Source organism: Chrysochloris asiatica, unplaced genomic scaffold (assembly GCF_000296735.1).
Source record: "Chrysochloris asiatica unplaced genomic scaffold, ChrAsi1.0 scaffold00009, whole genome shotgun sequence".
Classification (NCBI taxonomy): domain Eukaryota; kingdom Metazoa; phylum Chordata; class Mammalia; order Afrosoricida; family Chrysochloridae; genus Chrysochloris; species Chrysochloris asiatica.
In genome coordinates this window covers 3,276,792-3,303,172 of record NW_006408527.1, presented here as the reverse complement: position 1 = coordinate 3,303,172, position 26,381 = coordinate 3,276,792, and the positions used below count along the sequence as shown (strand labels likewise).

At 40.2% G+C, this 26,381-nt stretch overlaps 1 protein-coding gene across 1 annotated transcript in view; it reads right to left on the bottom strand.

The window, feature by feature from the left end:
- Nucleotides 1–26,381, bottom strand: part of PTPN14 (protein tyrosine phosphatase, non-receptor type 14) — a 153,369-nt gene that overhangs the window by 107,481 nt on the left and 19,507 nt on the right. The gene's annotated exons all lie outside the window — the stretch shown is intronic.

The following is a 26,381-nucleotide window of genomic DNA, read 5'->3' as shown; positions in this document are numbered from 1 at the left end:
GCTTTTGAGTTACGGTGTTGGAGGAGAATATTGAAAGTGCCATGGGCTGCCAAAAGAACCAACAGATCTGTATCGAAAGAAGTACAGCCAGAGTGCTCCTTGGAGGCCAGGATGGACAAACTTCATCTCTAATACTTTGGACGTATTGTCAGGAGGGATCAGTTGCTGGAGAAGGATATCATGTTTGGTAAGGTGGCGGGTCAGAGAAAAAAGAGGACGACCCCACAATGAGTTGGATTGGCAAAATGGCAGCATCAATGGGCTGCAGCATGGTAACAATAGTGAGGCTGGCCCAGGATCACACAGTGTTTCTTTCTGTTGTACATAAGGTCACTGTGAGTCGGTACCTATGCAATGGCACCTAACAACAACCACCACCTTACTCTAGCCATCCTTAGGGGCTTGGCACTACTATTTGCCAAGCCTCACAGACCATCTCCTCTACTAGGGATGTATTCCTTTCACACCTTTCACCAACATCCACTAGACTTCAGTTCCTGGCCTACCCTGCCCTTACTTCTAACAGCCTTGAATCCAATGTATTCTTCAACAGGCACACAATTCAACTGACACTTCCCCAAATCTGTCCCTTATTATTCAACCAGGAAAGATGCCCACGGTTGACACATGTCACATATTACATTGCAGTTCAGACAGTTTAATGTTCCCATCTAATCTTTTCAAATAGACTGGAAAATCTGTTAAAGACAGGAGTGCCATCTTATGCTACTCTAAATTTCATATTGCTGTTGTTGTTAAGTGCCATTGAGTTGGTTCTGACTCATAGTGACCTTGTATAGGGTTTTCGAGGAGCTGCTGATGGGTTTGAACTGCTGACCTTAAAGTTACCATTCGTTGTTGCTGTTGTTGTTAAGTGCTGTCAAATCAGTTCCGACTCATAGCGACCTTGGACAGGGTTTCTGACAAGCGGTTAGTGGGTTTGAACCACTGACCTTGCAGCTCAAACTGGCCTTGCAGTCAAGTGTACTGTTTTAGAGAATATGCAACAGATGTGTTGGATGTCTGCCTAGCAATGAGGGAAATGATACTGGAGGTACTGGCAAAGAACCAAGGCAGGACTGAGAAGCAGCCGTGTCAGGAGACACTGAACAGACTCATCAGACACGTAAGGAGACAAGTATAGTTGGGGAGAAAGATGAGACTGTCTGCTCCCGCAAAAATGTACAGCCTCGGAAACCCGACACCGGGTCACCATAAGTTGGTGCCTACTAAATGGCACTTAACAATGACAGCATTAGTAGAGTTAAGTGTGAAGGTGACTCCAAATGGAAGATTCCACCAGGCAGTAGGAGAGTAGTATGAAGGAACAATTAGGACTGGTATAACAATTAATACAAGAGGATTTCAAAAAATTCATGAAAAAATTCCTTACCTTTTCTTTCCATTTTCCAACGAACTTTTTAAAGCTCTCTCATATAAAAAAGTAGAGTCTAGAGTGATTCTATTTTTAATTTGTGACTGTGAAAGAATCACAAAGGCACTTGTAGAAAATTGTGGTATGTGGAGAAAGAGTTAAAAGTCTAAAGAAGATAGCAGGATGGTAACAGTTCATCAATGTCTACACCTTTCTAGCTTCTCCAAGAACTGACTGAAATAGAATGTACAATGTGCCTGGAGTCAAAGCGCTCATTAAACAGTGGTCATAATCATCATCTCAAGGAATCTGACCCAAGAATGTATCACACAGAGGAGCTCATGAGAATGCACAGGCCTTAAGGAAAGGGCTGTACTGCTATTATACGTCCAGTGAACTGCATGCAGTGGATATTCAAAATATGAACAAATGAATTAAAGATCGTCTTCTGAAATCAAAAATCAAGAAGCTGTGAATTAACTGATAAAAAATTCTAAGCATCTGTCAAAAAAGCAAAGCAAAACAAACCTTCTAATGGCTGAAAATGGTTGAATTCTCTGGCAGATTAAATATAAAGAGAGAAAAGTTAACAAGACCAAAGCTCTGGCAAACTGGAGATGGTGACACAAAAAGCAGTGTGCCTGAGACAAGGAGAAGGTCACCAACTATGAACAGACTGTTACCAGGAGTGAGTGATCCATGTTATCATCTGAGAATGAAGAGAAAAGGTCTTGATTCTGGGATGAGAGTGTCTGTTGGTAAGCTTCAAGAAGCCACTGTTGAGCAAAATCAACAGTGAGGATGTTTCTAGGGTTCAAGTAGAGATGGGGAAACCAAAAAAAACTTAGAAAAGAAGCAGGTAATTAAAAATAGAATACACCTCAAGCAGATACTTGTATACCAATATTCACTGCAGCAATATTGATAACAACCAAAAATGTAAACAACCTATATCTCCATCAAGGGATGAATGGATGAACAGAAAGTGGCACATACATACAATGGACTACTACTCAGCCAGTAAGAGAAATGAAGTCTTGATACATGCTACAGTATAGATGAAGGAGCTCTGGTAGAGTAGTGGTTATGATGCGGGCTGCTAATCACAAGGTCAGAAATTTGAATCCACCAGCTGCTCCATGGGAGAAAGATGAGACTTTCTGCCCCCATAAAGATCGACAGCCTCAGAAACCCTATGCAGGGTCACTATGAGTTAGAACTGACTCCAAGGCACACTACCACCACCACCACCTCCACCGTATAGATGGGGCTTGAAGACAGCATGTTGCATGAAAAAAGTCAATCACAAAAGGACTACTACTGTATCACCTCGCTTAAATAAAAAAGTAAGAACAGGCAAATGTATAGAAATCAATGCTTATTAATTAGTGGATGCCAGGGGTAGGAAAGGAGCTCTGGTTGCATAGTGGTTTACATGTTGGGCTACTAATCGCAAAGTTAGCAGTCTGAGTCCACCAATCGCTTAGTAGGGGAAAGATGTGCTTTTCTGCTCCTGTAAATATTTATAGCCTTGGAAACCCTACATTGGGTTGCTATGAGTCGGGACCGACTCTACGGCACATAGCAGCAGCCGGGGCGTGAAGGAAAGAATGAATTGTTGGTAATGGAACACAAAGTGCCCATTTATGGTGATGGAAAAAGTGCACAGATTAGGGTTAGACTAGCAAAACAGATTAACACTGACTGCTGTAATTAAGTTGTGCACTTATAAAAAGCTGAACTGGCAAAAGTTGTGTGATAAATAGATTTACAAAAATAATTTAAAAAAGAGGGAACAAATCTTTACAGCGAGGATCATTCCCACCCCCTCCATACACAGAGTACACAGGGATGGGCAACTTGGACATTGGTTACCCAAAATGGGGGAGGGGGAGTGACAAAGGCAAGAAGTGACTAGCTTACAAGCTTTCAAGACGGAGCCTAGATCCAGAGGGCATGGAGGAAGGTAGAATCTCCACTGAGTAGTATCTGTCTAGGCGGGGCTGATGAAAGGAAATGCGGATAGGTCTCTTGTGATACAACAGTGAATAATTGTTATCAGGACTGCTTATGAGGGTTGGAAATGTAAAGGTAGACATTTTATAGCAAGGAGGGAAGTGATTAACTTTTCAGTCTACAAGTGGAGGTCCCTAGGACCATCAACGGAGAAGAGCCGAGAGCGGGACCCTACCCAGAGGAACAGTGATGCCTGAGATGGAGGCAGAGACGATGACGTGGAGCAATGGAGAAGCTGGGGACTTTAGACACAAAGAGGGAGAGGGACTGTGTGCTGAAGACCAGGGGCCAAGCTTGCAGGGTATACCCTTTGTTTGGCTGATGATGCATGGAGGGGATTGTAACCATGGCAATGAAACAATATACAATAGGATTAAGGTAAAACTAGTGTTCTCCCATGTCTATCACATAATTCACAATTAAACATTAAAAAAAAAATGATTTAAAAACAACAACAACAAAAAAGTAGCTTCTGAGGCTGCTTATGTACAAATACCTCATGGGATTTGGTTCCTTGGTTTGGAGGTTTGAGGACATGGTCTCATGGGACATCCAGTTGATTGGTCTAATATCACATTTAGTGGTCCTGTACTACCTTCCAGTTCATTTAATGGTGCCTGGGGTCTTAACAGCTTGCAAACAGTTGGAAACAATCCAAGATACAATTGGTCTCTATTCACATGGGACAACAGAGGAAGGAGGAGGGTCAGGAAGAGGAAGAAATGAAACAAGCAGCAGCTGTCCCATAAACAACTGTCTCCTCTGCCATGAGACCAGAAGAACTGGATGATGCCCAACTATCATCATTAAACATTTTGACCAAAGATTCTAAAGCATAATCCAGACCAAAAGCGGGGGAATACAAAACAGAATGACAATTCAGACGGACTCCAGACTTTGGAGGCTAGATGAACCCAAGATGACTATACTAAGATTATCTTTAAACTTTAAACTAAAAATATCCCCTGAAGTCTTCTTAAAGCTAAACATTAGTTAAGATTATCTACAGAGCTATATTATAGATAAGCCTCTTTTAAGATCTATCTATATGAGACCAAAGTGACAACAAAAACTCAAAACATTAGATAGGAAATTCAGGAAGCAGTGTCTTACTGCAGTAGGAGAGGAACAACTTGGAAAAGGGCAGTGAAAATGTCTATACAACTCAAAAGAATGTAATAAATGTCACTGATCTGTAAATGTAGCAACTGTTGAACTGATGTATGCTCTGCTGTCTAAATTCTCAACAATAACAAAAATAAGTTATAAAAAGAAAATAGAACACACAAAAAGTCTTGATATTCAAAGGTGATGTCAAGTTGTGTGCTGTCAACTCGGTTCCGACTCAGTCATCCGACATTTTTAAGGTTTCCAAGGCTGTAAATCCTTACAGGAGCAGAAAACCTCATCGTTTTCCTATGGAGTGGCTGGTGATTCAAACTGCTGACCTTGTGGTTAGCAGCCCAACCATAACCCACTATAATACCACCAGGGCCCCTTAATATCCAAGGGCGGTGGTTGTTGTTAAGTGCCATTGAGTCAGTTCTGACCCATAGCAACCTTGGATAGGGTTTCCAAGGAGCAGCTGGTGAGTTTGAACTGGCAACCTTGTGGTTCAAATGGACATTGCATTCCAGCACATTAGCCCACAGCACTCCAAGATACACTAATTAGAAATTATAAAGTGTAAAGGGATAAAATGAGTGTTTTATGGAAGAATTTTTTTTTAACAACTAGTTTCATGTTCCTTTATTATTTTAATTTGTTTGTTGTTGTTTTGGGTTTTTTTTTGGGGGGGGGTGTTAAGTTTTTATTGTGAATTGAGTGACAGTTTACATGGGAGAACATCGGTTTTACACCTACCCTATCTTATTTCATTTCACTGCAATGATTACAATCCCGTCCGTGCATCCTAATTCTACAGTATTTGTTTCTATTCCCTGTTTTTTGTTTGGTTGGTTGTTTAAATGAGTATATATTTCTGAATGTACACAAAAACATTATATAATCATTTAAAAAACCAAAGGGCACATTCTGAAAGCCTGCCTCCTGGCGCCAGCCAGTACACAGCCTTTCTCTTTCTATGAGTCTAGAGTCCTCAGCTGCTCCCTCTCTTCATGCCTTCATGTCTGCCTCCATCTCTGGTGTCACTGCTTCTCTGGATAAGGTCCCACATTCTGCTCATGTTCTTCTCCCTTGATGGTACTAGGGTCCTATGTCACTGGACTGTAAGATTTAACTCCCCCCCCCCCCTTTACAAAGTTATAAGATGTCTACCTTTACAGTTGTGACAGTAGCAATTAGTCATGATAACAATTACTCACTACTGAATCATAAGAATCTTATCCCATCTCCTTTCACCAGACCATCTAGAAAAGATGAAAACTATTCAGTGTGGAGTCTACTTTCCCCCACCCCCTCATGAAAACTTGTAAGCCAGTCACTTTGTGCCTTTATAGCGCTCCCAATTTAGGTAGCCAATGTTTAAGTTGCCCATCGCTATGTTTTATGGAAGATTTTTATGATAAGAAAAAGAAAGCCTAGTTAAAAATAGAAAGCACAGCATCGGTGGAAGCAGAGAAAAGATAGTTGAAGATTATAGGAAACTAGAATAAGCAGGGATCAAGAAAAAAGGTGGACCAGCCAACTACAGCGCAGACAGCAGACACACAGACCTTGGGACTGGATTAAAGGTGAAAGGCAGTGGCTGGAACACAGTAAAGGGAGGACATGGCCTACAAGCCCAATCCAGCAGCACAAGCCTGGGCTATACTCTGGCTTGGGTCAGAAAGTCATGTAACTGTCAAGGCTTCTTTCTTCAAGGAGAAGCCAATTCTGTGTTTCTTACATGAAAAGTAGAAGAGGAAAATCTGAGCAATGTCCCAATAAGATTCCTTCACAATACTACATAGGCATTACTCCATTGTTGTTTGGTATCAGAGTCAATTCTGACTCATAACCACCCCAGGTGGCAGAAAACTGCTCCAGAGGGTTTTTCTTGGCTGTCTTCTTTATGAAAGCTGATACCCAGACCTTTCTCCTGGGAGCTGCTGCTGGACTCCAGCCACCAACCTCTTGGTTGGCAGCCAAGGGCTTAACCAACGTGCCACACTAGACAATTAAATACATATATTTGACTCCCGTGATCAAAACTGAGACTGATTCTCCATCATTTATTTTAATGTTCTTGAATCCAATCACTGATCTATTGGGATCAAGGATAAAGGGAAGTAAAATATGTGTGTATGTGTGTATGAGTAGTCAGGTAAAACAGTAGCATAACCCAACCACTGGCACTGAGTTGATTCCGACGCATAGTGACTCTGTATAGGGGTTCCAAGGCTGTAAACTTTTATGGAAACAGAAAATCTCATCCTTCTCCCATGAAGCAGCTGGTGAGTTTGAACTGTTGACCTTGTGGTTAGCAGAACAGTACTTGTCCTACAGTGTCACCAGGGTTCCTTATGAGGATCAGGAGCAATGAATAAGAATACCTGTAATTCAATGCAGCACTCTTCTGCAGATGTTCAAAGCTCTGCATGGATACCTATTCATATTTTACTTAAAATTACACAATACTCTAATGACTAATCATATTAAAAACAAAGGAAAATGGTCTACTTTAGCGTTTTATAGTTTAATAATTCCTGGTACCCTTTAAAAAATACTTGAAGAACCAGGCATGAAGAATATAGCTTTCTTTTATCTGGTATTTTCCAACTTCCTGTGGCTAAGACATTTTAATGCCAATTGGAAAAAAAAAAGAAAGTGGGTTCTTTGTGTGTGTTTGACAGATGTCAGAATAAAAGTCCTCAGAATAATAATTTGAATATTCTAAAACAAAGGCAAGAAATAGCATGTCTATGTGTATATCCATGTGTACTGCACATAAAATCTCCCAATATTCAGTAAACACACAGTCACAAAAGTTTTAAGGAAAATCAGAATAACTGTAATTGAGCCTTTCTACCTTTAAATTTTTCATCTACTTTAGCGTGCTTCCAGTCGGGTAGCAGAATCAAGATTCTCACGAATCACCGCAGAAAATAAAGCTTTTTAACCAAACCAATCATGGAAAGACACTGTTTTCATGATTATTGGTTTAAATGATTTCATTCTTTCTCAATTTATCATTGCTTTACCTTGTTGCTGTTGTTAAGTGCCACTGAGTCAGTTCTGACTCATAGCGACCCTGTACCGGGTTTCTGAGACTATAAATCTTTACCAGAACTGGTGGGCTCAAACCATGAACCCTATGTTCACAGTACAGTGCTTACTGTATACAGAGACTTAAATATGCCTAAATGAAGTAGAACAGATACATCAGAAAAGGGCATATAATGTACAGAAATCTCTATGCAAAATTTTCGGTTTTGCAAAATTCTCATTTTTACGTTTTAATTAAATCTGCAATTTCAAATCCTGGAGAAACAGTGGGAAAAGTCTCATTTAAGACTTTAAGGTCCGTGTGTCAAAGAACTTGGGCTAGTTGTTATTACTACTCCTAATAAGGAGTCCTGGCGTGGCACTGTGGGTTAATGCACTGGACTGTAAAGTCAGTCTGAATTGCAAGGTCAGCAGAGTTCAATCAAGCTCACCAGTCGCTCCTCTAAAACCCTATACAGGATCACTATGGGTCAGAACTAACTCAACAACACTTAACAACAACAAAATTAAGGATACTCATAATGCTAAATTCTAATTATTTATTTGTACAATAAGTAGCATCCAATACATCTAAACCTGGTTATTGTTGGTTGTGGTTCTTTGCCGTCAAGAGGTTCCGACTCACAACAATCCTGCATGAGGTTTCTGAGTCTATAAATCTTTATAGCAGAAAGCCTCATCTTTCTTCCTCAGAGTGGTTGGTGGATTCAAACTGCTGACCTTGGTGTTAGCAGCCTAATGCATGACCCACTACACTACCCAGGCTCTTTAAAATCTAGTCGTTATTGTTGTTAAATGCTATCAAGTCGGTTCCGACCCATAGCGACCCTGTATAGGGTTTCCAAGAAACAGCTGGTGAGCTTGAATTGCTGACCTTGCAGTTCAAATGGCTTTGCAGTCCGGCACATTAACCCACAGTGCTACACCAGGACTCCTAGGGTTAACTAGATACCTTAGATATCTAGTTAGGCGATATCTAGTGCATAATCTATTCTATGATATCTACTGTCTGTCAGTCTGTCATACTATGGTGCTTGCAGGTTGCTATGATACTAGAAGCTTTGCCACTGACACTTCAAATACTAGCAAGGGTCACCCTTTGCCACTGACACTTCAAATACTAGCAAGGGTCACCTATGATGGGCAATTTCTGAGGAACTTCCAGACTATGACTAGGAAATGAGATCTCGAGATCTACTTCTGAAAATTAATCAATAAAAACTTTATGGATCACAAGCAAACATTATTCAATGCAGTGGAAGAGGATGAGCCAGACTGTTGGAAGGCACTTGAAGTATACACTGGCCATAACGGACTTAAGAAATCATCGAGATGGTGTAAGACTGGCCAGTGTTTCGTTCTGCTGTACATGGTGTACATGTTGTCAATTTGAGGGTAGCCAAAGAGCTCTGAGGAGTCCTGGTTTGGCGCTGTGGGTTAATGCGTCAGACTGCAAAGCCATTTGAACTGCAAGGTCGGCAGTTCAGGATCATCAGCAGCTCCTCGGAAACCCTATACAGGGTCGCTATGGGTCGGCACCAACTCGACGGCACTTGACGACCACGAAGGAGCTCTGATTGCATAGTGGTTACGAATTGGGCTGCTAACCTCAAGGTCAGCAGTTTGAAACTACCAGTGGTTCCGCAGGTGAAAGACAAGGCATTCTGCTCCCATAAAGATTTACAGCCTTGGAAACCCTGTGCAGGATCACTAGGAGTCGGAACTGACTCCATGGTACTTAATAACAACAACAAGGTGCTCTGGTGTGGCACTGTGGGTTAATGCGCTGGACTGCAAAGTTGGTTTGAACCGCAAGGTTGATGGTTCAAGATCACCAGTTGTTCCTCGAAAACCTTATACAGGGTCGCTATGAGTCGGAACCCAACTCCAAGTTACTTAACAACAACAATTTTATACTCTTCAAAATCCACTCTGAGAGACTCTTCACACCAGAACTTCAAACAGGTTCATTCTGGTCTGACCTCCTGCTGAGCATTTTCTGCATTTCTAATCCAGGTATACTATATCTGCATTTTATCCTCAGAATAAAGTGGTGGCCTAGTGGTTACGAATTGGGCTGCTATTCTCACAGTCAGCAGTTCGAAACTACCAGCTGTTCCATGGGAGAAAGGTGAGGCTTTCTGCTCCCATAAACCCTATACAGGGTTGGTATGAGTTGGAACCAACTCCATGGCACAACAACAAGAAGGAGCTCTGGTAGCATAGTGTTTACAAGTCAGGCTGCCAACCTCAATGTCAGCAGTCCCAAACTGCCAGCTACTCTATGGGAGAAAGATGAGACTTTCTGCTCCCATAAAAATTTATAGCCTTCGAAACTCTATGTAGGGTCACTATGAGTCAGAATCAACTCCATGACACACCACCACCACCACCACCACTAACAACAACAACATTATGGAGTTCTAGTGTGGCACTGCAGGATCATGCACTGGACCTCAAGGTCAGTTTGAACAACAAGATCAGCAGTTCAAATCAGCAGCCACTCCTTGCAAACCCAATACAGGGTCATTATGAGCCGGAATCAACTCAACGGCACTTAACAACATTACACAGCACAGTTTAACCAGTTAGATGACTAAAATGCTACATTCTGAAATCGAGGAAAAAACAGTAAAACTAACCAAGCTTCCTGCATAACCCTCCATTCTCCATGTTGTTCAGCCTAGAACATCCATCAAGATGCCCACAATACCCTTATTTTTTCAACTCTTCCTTCTATTATGATCACACCCTCTACCCTAAGTTCCTCAACCTAAGTCAGATGGTTCGAACTTTGTACTCTTCAAAATCCACTCTGAGTCTCTTCACAACCAGAACTTCAAACTAGTTCATTCTGGTTTGACCTCCAGCTGAGCATTTGCTGCAGTTCTAATCCAGGTATACTCTATCTGCATTTTATCCTCAGGATCATGCATACCAACAAATTTACTAACAGAAAACACCAGTTGTCATTTAAAAGACACCAGATTATGGGTGCCTTCATTTAGCCTAACTATTATGCATAACAACCACCTAGGGCACTAACTCAGGAAAACAGAAGCAAGATACAGGAATCTGCGTTTTTATTTATTTATTTATTTTTAATGCTGGCAGCGATTCTGATGTCAAAGGATCGATCCCACTGGCAAAACCAATAGTCCCCCAATTCTTGGTTTTTGTTTTTGGGATTTTTTTAAAATATCATCATTCACCAAGAGTCAAACACCTTCTTAAATGACCTTTCACTAGAATCTGTTTATCTTCTCCTAACTATACCCCTTCTTCAAGCTACAAGTACTGCACAATTAGCATCCGGTCAGCCTGACCCCTCCTGCTGCAGCCAACCTGGTTTCACTGACCATCTGTGAAGCTGGACAGCAAGGCCTACCTTATCCTGTTTCCTTGTACTCACCTGATAACCTTAACACAGAAGCAGGTACAACTGTAAGATCTGTAAGTGGGGGCAGGGAACCTCCCTGGGAAATACTTGCTACGATGACAATACAATTTGTGTTTAAATTGATTTTGCAAGTCCATCTTTGAGAATTGGGGCCAATTTGAAGTTATCTTCAAGGATATCAAATCTTCTGTCATGGGAGGGTGATTCTGATTTTGAGGGCTCATGCGTCAGAACATTAAGTTTGTATTTAGCACAAAATTTTCAACTTCTTCTTAAACACTATAGGTTTATAGAGCTTGTTAGCAGAAAATTCTCAATTTCTGCTTCAATACTCTAGGTTTATAGTGATGTGGGCCTTGTTAATCAATTCTACTACCTACCTACCTGTCAGTCTGTCCTATAATGATGCTGGAAGTTCTCCCTTAGGTATTTCAAATACCAGCAGTGTCACCCATGATGGACAGGTTTCAGAGAAGCTCCCAGACTAAGACAGACTAGGAAGAAATGCCTGGGGGTTGACTTTCAAAAATTAACCACTAAAAATCTTAAGGATCACAACAGAATACTCTCTGATATTGTGCTGTAAGATGAGCCCCCTGCTTTTGAAGGTACTCAAAATACACAGTGTTGGCAGTAAAAGGTTCCGTGAAGGCGGTATAGGACCAGGCAGCCTTCTGTTATGTTGTCCGTAGGGTCTCATGAGTTAAAGCCAACTAGAAGGCAACTGACAAGAACACAAACCAAAAATCCCAACTCACAGCGGTCCTATAGGGTAGAGCAGAAGCAGCCTGTAGGGTTTCTAAGGCTGAAATCTTTACAGAAGCACACAACCACATCTTTCTCTCATGGAGCAGCTGGTAAGTTTGAACAACCAACCTTTCAGTCAGTATTCAAGCACTTAACTAGCATGCTACCAAGGCTCTGACTACACAACAATCATCAATTACACACTAAGCTTTGTGATGACATTGTAAGAATGGCTCAGTTTGACTAGGCTGATCTATTGCCCTGAACTCTCTTTCCTGTATGTTTCTGGTTAAGTGCCTTAGAAGAGATTCTTTTGCCAGGTAATCCTGCAAAGCTTCTGGGGAAGGAGGATGCAGCAATTACTTTTTTTTTTTTTTTGGCCATCTTCTTACCTTCTTTATTAAAAAAAAATAAAGTTAGTATGTGTCTTATGAATATACTAATATTATACTTTCTGAATTAATCCAATTTCTGTCTTCAAGTTTGTGCTCCTTCTATTGTAACAGACTTTTGTTTTAGTAATACTGGTTTTATTTCTAGTTACTATTTTCCTTGAAAATTGGACCAAATACTAGTTCTTTGATGATTTCATTCATCATTTGAAATATACAGCACCATTCTGGCAGAAACATCACTTGCATTCTAATTTCCCACTAGGGTCCTTAAAAAGTCCTTTTCACAACTGATCATGTATCTAGGATCCAAATTGCTGACCATTTAAAGTTTTCCTTGGCCCTATGTGTTCCTCACTTACTGTCATCATTGTAAAAAAAAACAAAACAAAAAAACCTTTGCTGCCTTCTTGAAAACACTGGTGCTGCCAAAAGCACTTGTTTCTAACCTTAATTCATAATCATGATTTTCTAAGTGTCTGTCATGTGTCTGACTGGTACTTCAGTTAGACATAAGTAAAATTTGCTGGGATTTGCTCTGAATAACGGAAACACATTTTTAACACTGGTACAGGAGAAGTGACTACTCATTCACCCCCAGCTGCAAGCACAAGATTGACAGGCTGACCTTGGATGAGAGTTTCACGACTATAAAGTGAAACATGTTGTAACATGTCCCAAGATGATTACTCTGCCTCTAGTTCACAAACTACACCAGAAAGCAAGTATCATTATTTTATAGCCACACCTGGTAACCTGACACGTGCTGACACCTTTCTACTGTTTATTGCCAATGTCTCAATTTTCCACTCTTCTAAAAGGCTGAGTATCATCTGAAAGTTTGGCACTTTCACTGGGTGAAATCACTGATAAAAATGTTAACTAAAACCCATCTCAGTTCCAATCTCTTTATAAGGTCCACTATTTAGAAGACTCCATTCAAAGAAGTGACTGTTTTCCCCTACCCTTTGTTTCCTCTGTCTAACTGACTTCCTTCTCTTTTGACAAAACTCATCCTCCTTCTGGTTCCAGTGTATTACAGGGGAGGAAAGAGTTGGCAAAGGCTCTTTGAAAGTTTAAGTAAATCCTCTCTCATGTATGCATGCTTGGGTCACTTAAAAACCATTGCAATATTGCATTAAGGGAATTCCTGGGTAACACAAACAGTAAGCACTCAGTTACTAACTGCAAGTTTGGCAGTTTGAATCTGTAAGGAACCTCAGAAGAAAGGTTTGGTGATCTGTTTTCAAAAGGTCACAGCCTTGAAAAGCCTATGGAACATACACGCGGGTACCATAAAGTAGAAAGGACCTGATGGCAACTGGTTTAAGAGCCAGCCTTCTGTCACGAAGCAGCTCTGCGTAACTCCAGGCAAATATTCTTCTACCTCTTACTTTATTCCCTTAGATAATGCAGCAACTGGCATAAATGAGGGGGCTTCTAAAAGTTGGTGGAAAATGGAGTGAAACAATATTAGAATTTTTCCATGAACTTTTTGAAGCCCCTTCGTATTACCTGTAAGATTTCACATTTAGATTTAAAACTCTATGATCCTGTTAAAGAGTGATCTGTCTTGGTAGAAAGCAAATTGTTCCTTCTCAAATAGGCTAGGTCTGTTTCAGACCTGTGCAGTGATCTTTGTGGCCTAGAGGACACGTGGTACCCTTCTTATGAACAAAAAGCTTTATGGGTAAGCAGAAACGAGAAAGACACTGAAAATAAATAAAGAGAAGGAATCTGAAGAACCTGAGGTGCATCTCAGTAACAGCAAGCACAGTGGTATATAAACCTGCCTCTGGAGGACCCTTATGTAGAAATACAGTTTTCAAACAAGGACCATTATAGTCCCATACCTAGAGCTCTATCATCTGAAGTCTGTTATAGGCGAGAAGTCAAGAGGTGTAAAATCAACTCAGCCAACATGAAGGTGTAGGTTGGTCCAAGTAGTAAAAAGCACTCAAGTAATGTGATCACACCTTAATGTGTACACAAGGTCAGACAGGTCATCTAAAAGAGTAAATGAGGCAATTGAGTCACCATGGGCAGTGAAGCAAGCTGGACCACACATGCCCAGCTTTAAGCAACCTACCTACATTCAGTTCTTTGAAAAATGGACCAGACTAAAGAAAAAAGTCAAAACCAAAAAATAGTTGCCAGGGAATCATTTTAACTCATTGGGAACCTGGTGTGTCTCAGAATATAACTGTGCATCATACAGTTATCAGTGGCTGACTGGGGGGAGCAGTTCACCAGGCATTCCTTCTGAGGTACTTGTAGGGAAACTCTTAACTTTGTAGTTTAGCAGCTGAGCAAATTAACCATTTGTACCTTCTAGGCATTCCCCAAGTTTAAGATAATCAACCTTGTATATCAGATTCAAAGGAGCTCTGGTAGCGTAGTGGTTACGAATTGGGCTGTGAGCCGTAGGGTCAGCAGTTCGAAACTACCACCTGGTCCGAAAGAGAAAGATGAGGCTTTCTGTTTCTGTAAAGATTTACAGCCTTGGAAACCCTGTATAGGGTCACTGTGAGTCGGAACTGGAACTGACTCCACGGTATATAACCACCACTACCATATCAGATTCCATCCTCACAGCCTCATAGTCCCAGTACCACAGAATTCATCATCTCTCATCTTACTGACACTTCAGCTACCTGGATTTCTTTGGTAAGGTTTCCATAGAAACTCAACTCTCTGTTACTCTGGTATAGTTCCCTTCCTCAGGAAGGGGAGAAGGACTATCATTAATAATAAAACTTCTGGTTGTTGTTTGTTTTTTACAGAAACCCAAAACAGTCCATGTTTGAGTAGAGATGGTCTTAAGTTCATGGGGCTCTGGTCAAGACTGAAAAAGATATGCAGTTAAAACACTTAGCACAACACCTTGCAGATAAATAAATGATAGCTGTAGAATTATTGCTATTGTTGAACTGCATTAGGTGATGGAATGTAAACTATATTCTTCCACAGACTCTCATAGAGCTCTAACATCCACATATTTAGAGGTTTTGTATTTAGTCAGACACCATATACACCATAAAGTACATGGAAAGGATTCTGTGCTTTCTAGATCCTGCTAATGTTAAAGCTTTGGGAACCACCTTTGTGGGTCTCTTTGAAGTATGTTTCCAGCACTTCCCACCCCCCATCTCCTCTTTTACCCTGGTGGTACAGTGATTAAGTGTTTGGCTACTAACTTATATTTCAGCAGTTTGAATCTACCAGCTGCTCTGTTTGAGAAAGATGAGGCTGTCTGTTTCCATAAAGATTGTTGTTGTTGTTACATGCCATCGAGTCAGTTCCAACCCATAACGACTCTGTATACAGTTTCCAAGGAGTGGCTGGTAAGCTTGAACCACCAACCTTGTGATTTAAACTGACTTTGCAGTGCAGTGCGTTAACTCACAGTGCCACACCAGGACTCCGTAAAGATTACAGGCTCAGAAACCCTATAAGGAAGTTCCACTCTGTCCTATGGGGTTGCTTTGAGTCAAAATCAACTTGACAGTGGGTTTGGTTTTCAGTGGGTTCCCAACATACCCCATCCCTGACTTAATGTCCCAGCATTGAGCTACCAGGAAAAATATAGAGCAAAAAAATTCCAAAATACCTACGCCTTGTGAACCTCCCTCAACTCGAGGATGTTTTTTTTAACCCGGTATTGAAATTAACATCCCATTCCCAATCCCATGCACTATAAGTATGCCCCTAAAACTCCTATGAACCCTTTATAAGAAACGGGTCTTTAAAAATAAATCCATAAAGCATAGCATGCATGCTTTAACATGACGAGACATCACTTCCCATAGCTTCTGTTTGTGCTGTTCCCTCCCCACTCTCAGTTAAAGGTAAACACAGAAGACTGGGATCATCACGTTCTAGGCAGCTCTTGAAAAATAAAATATTTAACATTTTTAATCCATGTTCTATTACAAATATTTATTATTTCATGGGTTGAATGTTGATTTTTTTGTTAAGTCTTCTGCAATGGAACACTAATAAAGAACGAGTTGGGCTCAATGGATGACTGAATGCATAAATGAGTGAATACATCTTTGAAAACCCAGGAATGCAAGAAAAACTCATTAACTTCTAAGATACTAAGCTGTTTTCAAAATGGCCTTTTCTTTTGCTTTTGAGAAGCTAAAAATAGATCAAATACTAGTAAGCACACATAAACCAGATGATTAAATATGTGATACTGTTTAACACACTGAAGGCAAACGTTCCTTGGAGATCTACTACTACCTATATGCTGTTAACACAGCTTTACTGATGGCTAAAGCAGTATATGTAGTCTATCTTACAAGTATTCATGAATGCTAACGTAGGGTTTCTTTTGAGATATAAATGGTGCATCTATTTCATTTCCTTCTGAAATTCTGATTTTTCCTTTATCAAAAGCCACTTGCAAAGAATAATGATTTATATTAGTAGTATTCATTTTTTTTAAATACTGACTTATTTTACTCTTTGTTTTCTCCTTCCTAAAAGAAGAATAATGGAAAACCACCCAGTTATATTTAAGGGTTAACTTCATTTTACGTATCTATACCTCACCTTTTTCTAATGTCCCTATAATTGCTAAGTGCTGCCGAGTTAGCTGGTTCCAACTCATAGAGACCCTGTATATGGTTTCCAAGAAGACCCTGTATATGGTGCCACACCTGGACTCCTTTAATGTTCCTAGAAATGGCAAATGGTTTCCTCTCAACTGCTAACCTAGAAGAATGCATAATCCACTATACCACCAGGGTTTCTAAAGACAGCAGCATTAAATCAAGCGATGGGCCTTCTAAGAGCAGGGTGGGAGCACAGATCACACGCCCATGAAGCTGGTCACACTTGCAAGACTCCCTGAGTTTATCCAAAGCACTGAGAGTCTTCATCTGGACAATAGACAGGGTCAGCAATCTACACATGAAGGACAAACTCAAATAAATCAAATGTACGGAAATGAAAGAAAAGGTGTTCAGAGATCCAGCACATTGGTGTGTGGGACGGAGATGGAGTTTGGGGAGAATTTTGAGATCTGTGTGTTCATTCTCACCAACTAGCAAAATGTCTAGCCTGGAGAAGGCACTTAGAAAAGGTGTCCTGGTGTGGTACTATAGGATAAGCACTGGACTGCCAACCACAAGGTTGGTGACTCAAACCCTCAGAAATCCTATACAGGGTGGTTATGAGAGTTGGAATCAACTAGATGGTACTCAGCAACAATAATGAAGGATGAAATAGAAAGGCAAAAAAAAAAGCAAATAGCCACTATTTGTAGTCAACTGATCTTTTGAAAAATCAATTCTTCTCTTCAAGGTTGCTGTTTGTTACAGTCATTTCCCCTTCAAATATCCTCATAAATTACATTAATTGCCCAGAATAATGTTTGAGATTATATGCCAGTATCAACCACATCTTAAAATATCTGGCTGAAACAACTCTGCTCTCAACAGTCAACAGAGAGAGAACAAGTTCGCATTCACCAGCTGGAGCTGGCCAAGAGAAGGATTTGCTATTCTCAGCAATTATCCATGGGGAATTCATGCTGAATCTCAAATTTGGTTTGAAGGGATCCCCTATTTCCCAGCCCAGGAGCAAGCTTTAACTATCCATTAAAATGACATTTCAAAATAATAAAAGAACCGGAGGAACAAAATAAAGGGTATTGTAAAAGGAAATGGAAACATTGCCATAATTAGCGCTTTTCAAGGAGATGCTTTAAACACTGGTTGAACACTGTCTTGTTTACAACAGCGCATCAAGCAGGTTGGGATGTCATGAGTCAGAACTGAAAGCAAGGCGTTGAACAATAACCTGTAGGGGAAAAGCACTGGAATTTACAAGAAAGGAAAGGTGAAGAATGCTTTTGTCAGGTCACTAGAACTACTTGCTGAAATCTAGTTTTAAAAATAAAACAGAATACCATGCTTGTCTTTACGGTGAGGCCAGTGGTTCAAATCCACCAGCCGCTCCTAAGAGATTCTATGCTGGGTCACTATGAGTTAGAAATGACTAGACTGCAGTTAACAACAGCAGCTGTACTTAACCTAAGAGTCCCTAGTAGTGCAGTGATAAAGCACTCAGCTGCTAACCTAAACGTCCACAGTTTGAACTCATCTCTGACAGATAAAAGACCTGGTGATCTGGTCCCATAAAGATTTCGGCCTAGGAAATGCTATGGGGCAGTTTTACCCTGTGCTTAAGGAGCTCTGCTAGCGTAGTGGTTACAAATCAGGCTGTGAACCTCAGGGTCAGCAGTTCAAAACTATCAGATGCTCTGCGGGAGATAGATGAGGCTTTCTGCTCCCATAAAGATGTACAGCCTCAGAAACTCTGTACAGGGTTTCTATGAGTCGGAACCAACTCCACGGCCCATAACAACAAATAGGATTGTCGTGTTGTTGTTATTAAGTGTCATTGAGTAGGTTCCAAATCACAGCAACCCTGAATAAGGTTTCTGAGGCTTTAAATGTTTGTGAGAGCAGAATTAATTCACAAGCAACGGGTAGAGCTTTACTCAGGGTGGCTTTGCCATCGATATGCCACTGGCCCAAAGGTTTAATTGAAAAATGCAAACAAAAAACAGAGCTCCATCATTGTCTAAAAATGTCACCACCTAACTCCTGTGGAAAAATCCAGTTAACTGACTTACTTAGCTGCTAATTAAAGGTTAAAGGTTCAAGTTCACGCAGAGGAACGCTGGAAGAAAGGCACCTCTACTTCCAAAGTTTCAGCCACTGAAAACCCTATGGAATGTAGTTCTACTCTGATATACTTGGGGTCACCGTAAGTTGGCATCTATGCAATGGCAACTTTTTTTTTTAATTCCCGTGTCACGCACTATCGTAAAAAAATGCGCTTACCCTCTTTAAAACCGGACAGTTTTAAATATGGACATTTATTACCAGGTTGGTTGGAAGTCATCCTGTCCTGTATGTTCTTCCTGGGCAAGAATCACATTTAATACGGAAGAATGTTCCCCACATACCCAGGCAGAGGTTAAATGTTAAATCCTTCTGTTAATAACAGCTAGACAGTTTTACTCTACACCAGACTAGGAAATCTCTTCCCCTGGACCTGGAATTTCCTCCAGATGCACTGTGCTGTGCAGACTTTGCTAGGCAAAGAGAACAACTCTGCTTGTCACAGGCAGAACAGACAGCCCCATCTGACCAACCAAGCCCCAAACAGTAACTAAGAAAGGAGGCATCGTTCTGTGTCCTCATTATGCAATTAGAAGTCCCTGTGCACTAAGCAAACCCACCACCCAGTGAAGAATAATGCAAAAACAAATAAGTGTGGGGGCGGGGGGAATGTTGAGCATATATACATAGTTTTTGAAATTTTAAATCTTTGTGGACATTTTTTTCTTTGAAGCCCAATTCATTCTTCAAAAAAAGAAGAAAGAATTAGAAGAAGAAAAGAAAACAGCAAGGCAGGACTTCCTCACTTAAAGACTATTTGGACAAACCCCCAGATCTAAATGAAAAGCAATGGTCTTGGCCAGCAATTAATTTTTGGCTTTTCCTGGCTATTATTAAATATCCTTCTGTTTAAGAATTTCTCCACCTCTTAAAAACCACAGCTCTTTTTTTTTTTCATTCTGTGACCAGAAAAATCTGAAAGCCATGTGTTTATAATGTGCCTGTTGCTATGCAAATCATTCAAACACATTACAAAACTCTTTCCTTTGAGTCAAGAGAACATCATCGGGGAAGATGAACTGCTAGCAAAAGTCCCTCTGCTCAACAGAGAAACTGGCAAAAGGAAATATGAAGCACAAAGTAAAATGGAAAATACTATGGTGGTCCCATCCCTTGAGTCATCATTCTAACCAAAGGGGGGAAAGGAACATTTTCAAAGCCCCATTTCTGGAGATGAGGTAGCAAAGCTCAGTGATTCTCAAACTGTTCAATTCTATAGCTTCATGGTATCATCTTCCATTGGTCTACTATCCTGTCCTTCAGACCATTTTGTAATAAACTCAAGGTATCTTTTTCCCTTTCATTTGTATTGTGTGTATTCTCCTTTGGAAATCGTCTGTCTTCTCATTCAGTTATCATCTAAAGGTATGGCCTGAATTTTCCATTTCTCTAACACATTTATATAACGTCTTGGCAGGTTTCCTGCCCCTTTTCTTTGCAAGGGTTCATTCCTCAACAAGTATATCCAACTTTTGTCATACTATGATGAGATATGTTGCTGTTGTTAAGTGTTGGTGAATTGGTTCCAACTCACAGAGATCCTGTATAGGGTTTCAAGTAGCAGTTGGTGAGTTTGAACCGCCCATCTTGTGGTTCAAATCAACCTGCAGTCCAGGGCAAATTACATTCAAAAAGTAATACATCACAATTTTCTTATTAAAAAAAAAACCAATCAAACAACTAGACTTGATAACTTTATTAAAGTTAGTTGTCTTCTTTAAAAACTTTAAATAAGCTCCATTCTCACATTTTTGTTGGGTTGTTCAAAAACACTCTGCTAACTTGCACACTGTTTGGGGCCAAAAAATCAGTATTTTTTTAAATCTCTCTTTTAAAAAAATTTCTATTGTTGTTAAGTGCCATTGAGTCAATTCTGACCCATAGTGACCCTCTATAGGGTTTCCGAGGAGCAGCTGGTGAGCTTGAACCACCAACCTTGCAGATTAAGCTGACTTTGCAGTCCAGTGCACTGACCCCTAGTGCCACACCAGAACTCCTATAAGTCCTGATATATATGGATTCACCAAAACCAAACACAAAAAACTACCACCAAGAACAAGGAAGTATTGATTCTATACTCCCACCAACAGCAACAATGTATTAATTGTAGACTTTCTGTCCTTATTCAAAGCAAGACTGCTCATGACCAATGCTATAGAACCTGTTTCACTCTCAAACTGAAGTAGCCAAACCATTGCAAACAAGTTGGGTTGGCTCCAGACAACGGCTTATTTTTTAAGAACAGATGGTCGAATAGTTGCCTCCTCCAAAGGGTTGCCCACAAATGAAAGACAGATTTCTACTTCTAATCTATGCAAATATCTTACTCTGCTGGGCATCACAGAGACTAACTGCTTTGTGTCAGAGACTCTGCAGATCCCAGGTGCTCTCAGGGATGCCAAAGCCCATCTCCACCTGAGAAGCCTGTAACTCCAATAACAGGCGGATGACTGGAGAGTTAGTCATTAACCTGCTCCTAATGAATGTTGTTTGGGCCTTCTGTGAAACATTCCTCTGGCATCCTGCCCCACCACCACTGTTTCTCTTTAGCTGCTCAGCAGTAGATGGTTTCCATATTCAGTTCGAACCCCAGATGCTTCTAAAACCTCCCAAGAAGGCTCAGATTCCCAAAGGCTCTTAACAATTTTAAGTAGCATGCTTCACCAGGAGTTCAGCTCATCTATCTGTCTCTAACACCAAATTCAGAAGCCTTGAGCATTTATAAATGTTAACACCAGGCTTCTTTTGTACTCTACCCAAACGCCTACAACTTGCTCATAGCATGTCTCAATGAATCACACCTGGGCCCTCTTAGTTCTTCATCTCCTTAGTTCCTATCTTTGGACTTACTTTGATACTGCTGGCACATGGATGGGAGTGAGGGTCAAGGGAGAGGAGAGGACAAAAAAATCCTGCAATGCTGACAAATAAACCATACCATCTCATCCTAAACCAGCTCCATATTTTAAACATTGGTTTTCATCAAGAGAAGACTGTATCTGAAACTACATAGTTTGGAGTCCCGGTGTCAAATGGTTAAGTGAAGACACTTCTTTAGAAACTTGATCTTAAATGAACTAGGCTAACTGACCAAAAAGAAATTAATTATTAAAAAGAAGAGGTAAAGTCCTTCTTAACCTACACCCCCAATAACTATTACCAGAAAAAATTTTTACTCAAAAGCTCAATTTGATGAGATTTTAAACATTTATATTTTATATTGGAGTATAAACATTCACATATTTATACGGGAGTCCTGGGGTGGCGCTTTGTGCTAATGTGTCAGACTGCAAAGTCGTTTGAACTGCAAAGTCAGTGGTTCACGCTCACCAGTTGCTCCTTGGAAACCCTATCCAGGGTTGCTATGGGTTGGAATGCAAATATCGACAGTAAAATATCGCAGCTTGAAGTTTACTTACTTATACAAATCTAAAATTGTGACTGGTTTTAGAAGTTAACTAAGTCACTGTTTCCAAAAGTTGATGAATAGCAGAACCATCTGAGGAACAATGTTTATTTTAAAGATTATAGCCTTATTCTAAAGTTCTAGAGATTCTGATCCAAACTTTGGGTACAGTCCCAGCATTCATATTTATGATCACTGCCCCAGATCATTATATTGTAGCAGGGCCATGGTCTGAGATCCACTGATCTAGTCAACATCCTACCCAACATGGCGGTCTCTTTACAAGACACCATAGACAGGGTATCCAGGTTGTATTGTAATACTTCTAAGAGACTGGGACACTCACCCCTTTATAAGTCTGCATGTTCCACTTTTATATGGCGTTCATGACTAGAAACTGTGTTCTTATGTTGAGTCAAAATAACCAAAGTCGTCCTCGAACTTCACTTAATATTGGTCCTAATTTTGTGCTCCAAAGCAAACACAGAATTCTTTCTTCCCATAAGTGTCTTCTAATTTCTGAAGGTACCTACTGCCTCCATACAAGTCTTCATTTTCCTGCGCTTAAACAAGCTTTTCTTTTAATAGCTTGAGGTCCCTCACCATTTCAATTGGTCTTGAGAATAAGTCTGTCTAGTATAGGCTTCCAGATCTCATACTGTTTAGACTATAATTGTGTATAGTTTGACAATGGTCTTTCTAAACTAAATGGTGTCTCCAAAATCAGACACAATATCCAGCCTGAGAAAGTCTGCCCCCAAAGACATGGACTTCTACCTCAACAACTAAGCTTTGAGGAAAAATTTTTGTTGGTGGAGGATGATTAGTTATAAATTTGTTTTTTATTTTAATCTTCTAATTAAAAGGGCTTCTTGTTTTTACAAACTTGTATTTATTTTAAAGCTCCTTCTGCTTATCTTCTGTAATCCATAAGTCGGCCTGAAGTAATACTTTATTTTTTGCACAGACTGATTTTTTTCTAATATGTCCTTACAGTCTGTGTTCCACCCTTGTCACTGATTTCCTTGCATTTGATGGTCCAAGAGCCGAAAGTCAGCAAATATTTATTAGCCCACTGTTATATTACTGTTGTTATTAAATGCCATGGAGTCCGTTCCAGCTCAGAGCGACCATATATACGGTTTCTAAAGCTTTGTGGAGAAGAAAGTCTCATCTGTCTCCCACAGAGCAGCTAGTGGGTTTGAACTGCCAACCTTGCGGTTCCCAGTCCAATGGAGCCACTGTACTCCTGCTGCATCACCAGCACTGTATTTACATGCAAGTAAATACAGCAAGTACTTACATGAGGAGAATTCCAAAACAGAACTTGTGCCATTTTGTGAAATTAATAATATCTGACAGAAACTACTCTGGAAGGGACCACATTAGAAGGTCCTGGATAGAGCGTTAGAATATGAAACAAAATTCAAAATCATAAAATAATAATAATAGTAATAAAGACCAGGCTTACTGCTCAGAGCCTACTGGAACTTCCAAGACTATGGTGTGGAGTCCTGGTGTGGTGCTGCAGGATAAGCACTGGGCTGCTAATGACAAGGTCGGCAGTTCAAACCCACCAGCCACTCCTCGGAAACCCTGTACAGGATCCCTATGAGTCAGACCCAGCTCAACAGCACTTAACAACAATAACATAAGGTGAACAGTAACATTAGGGAAGTATGCCTTAGAAAAATCAACCATTTGAGATCAAGGACTTGCCCAAGGAAAACTTCAGAAGGCACAAGAGTTAGGAAAGAAGGAAGAAGAAGGGGAACAGGAAACACATAGAGAAGATGGGATAAGTGATATTTCACTGTGGGGTTTACAATCAATGACATGAAAAATGTGTATGAATTGTTGAATAGAAAACTGATCTGTTCTTATACCTTCACTTAATTCACAATTAGAAACTTAAAATATAAATTTTTTAATTTTTTTTTTAGTTTGGGCAGAAGACAATCTAAATGACTGAGACCTTCTAAAATCTGGACACTTATGAAGTACATCAAAAGATTGCACTAATAGAGAAAAAAGAGAATCCACAGAATGAGAAAAAAATGTTGGCAATGACATATCAGACAAGGGACTAATTTATAAAATTTATAGAAAACTTCAGGAACTTAACAATGAAAAAATGGGCAGAGGACATGATCAGACATGTCGACAGGTGGCTAACAAACATGAGGAAATGCTTACAATCATTAGCCATTGTTGTTGTTAAGTGCTGCTAAGTCGGTTCCGACTCATAGCGACCCAATAATCCCCTACTTGCTATGTAACCTAGAGAAGTAAGTGTCATGGCATGAATACACACACACACCCCTATATTCATTGCAACACTATTCAAATTAGAAAAAAGATGGCAACAACTCAAATGCCTATCAATAGAAGAATGGATAAACAAACTCTGATATACGTGGAGTACGACACAACATCTCATAACATGGATAAACTGGAGGGCATTATGCTGACTGAAACTGGTCAACCACCAAAGGAAAAATACTGTATGAGCCCACTATTATAGAATGGCAAGAAAAGGATTTCACACTGAAAGAAGCATTCTTTGGTTAACAGGATGGGAGGGAAGGGGGTGTTAATTCGCTGGCTAGAGGGTAGATGTGTTAACTTGTTGTGAAACATACAGCAATAACATAATAAGAAGGCGATTAGCAAAACCAGGATGGGCAGAAGAAGACCCGGGGAGGACAAGTGCAACAGTTAAAGTCAACAGAGGTAAATACTGTTACATACACAGTCCTGTAATAATTGTGAGCTACGGATACATGCATGGATAGGCATGCAGGTTGAATGGGTATAGAAGGGAGCATAAGAATATACCCACAAATTCATATAGGTTTGGCAAAAGATTATTTGTATGTATGGATACGTATGTATCTTTGCTGCAAATATGTCCATGAATGTGGCAGAGCATATAGGGGACAACATTATCAAATCTTTGTAGATATAACCAAACACCTTAAGGAAATGAGTCACGGAGTCTTGAGCTTCAGGACCATAGTCCAGGGAGCATTAATTAAGGTCAATGACATAACACAGTCCACACAAAGATAACATCTACCATGGTATGCAGTGACTAGAGTCTTAAAAATTAAGTGGCCATCTTAGGTGCATCTAGTGGTCTCTCCCCATCCAGAGAGAAGACTAGCAATAAAACCTGAAGAAACCTGGAAACAATTAGTCCAGTGAACATCAGTCTCCATAACCCCTGAGATCACAAGAACTAGATGGTGCCCAGCTACCACTACTACCAACTGCTTTGAAAGGGATCACATTTAGAAGGTCTTAGAATAGGAGAAAAATGTGGAACAAAGCTCAAAATCATAAAGAAGACCAGGCTTACTGTGAACCCTAGAGACTCTATATCCTTTGGTTATCGTACAGGTGTAGGAGAACTGAACTCACTCCTCCCCTAGCTCAGTCTGCAGCCAAACAACAGATGGTTTATACGGGGTACAGTACCACTACTGAGGTATTCACACCTTACAATAATAAACCATTTGCGATCAAAAGAGCAGATCAAAAGACAACGTTCAGAAGGGTTAGAAAAGGAGAAGAAATGGATACAAGAAACCCTAGGAGGCAGTAGGATTAAGTGATATTTCATTGAAGGGCGTGCAATCAATAATATGAAACAAAAAGTGTGTGAGTTATCAAATGTCAAACTGATGATCAGCTCTGTAAACCTTAACCTAATTCACAATAAAAAATTTAAAAAAAAAAATTTGGTAGAGGAAGAATTTACATAAAGGAAATAAGACAATACCCAATCAAGTGCTTCAAGTGACAGTCACATGGAAGACCGAACACCTGGATTATCTGGGTCACACTGTGAGTAGCCTCATGGCTTCTGTCTTCAGGCAATCTACTTAATAGCAGTTAAAATAGGAATTTCAAGAGCATGCTACTTCAGAAATTTAAAATGAGAAGCTACACATGTGAACATCAAATAAACCACTGATCCCTTCTAAGCATGCCAACAGCATTGCTTCCTGGGTGTTCTAAATGCCATGACGCAAGGTAAAAGCGAGACATAGAGGGTTGGTGTGACTCCTTTTGTTCTTGGAAATATCCCACAGGATAAGGAGATGCCAGCTATTTTAATGGAAAACAACTGAAAAATGAATTGACCTAACAGCAACAAAAATGCATTTGCTTC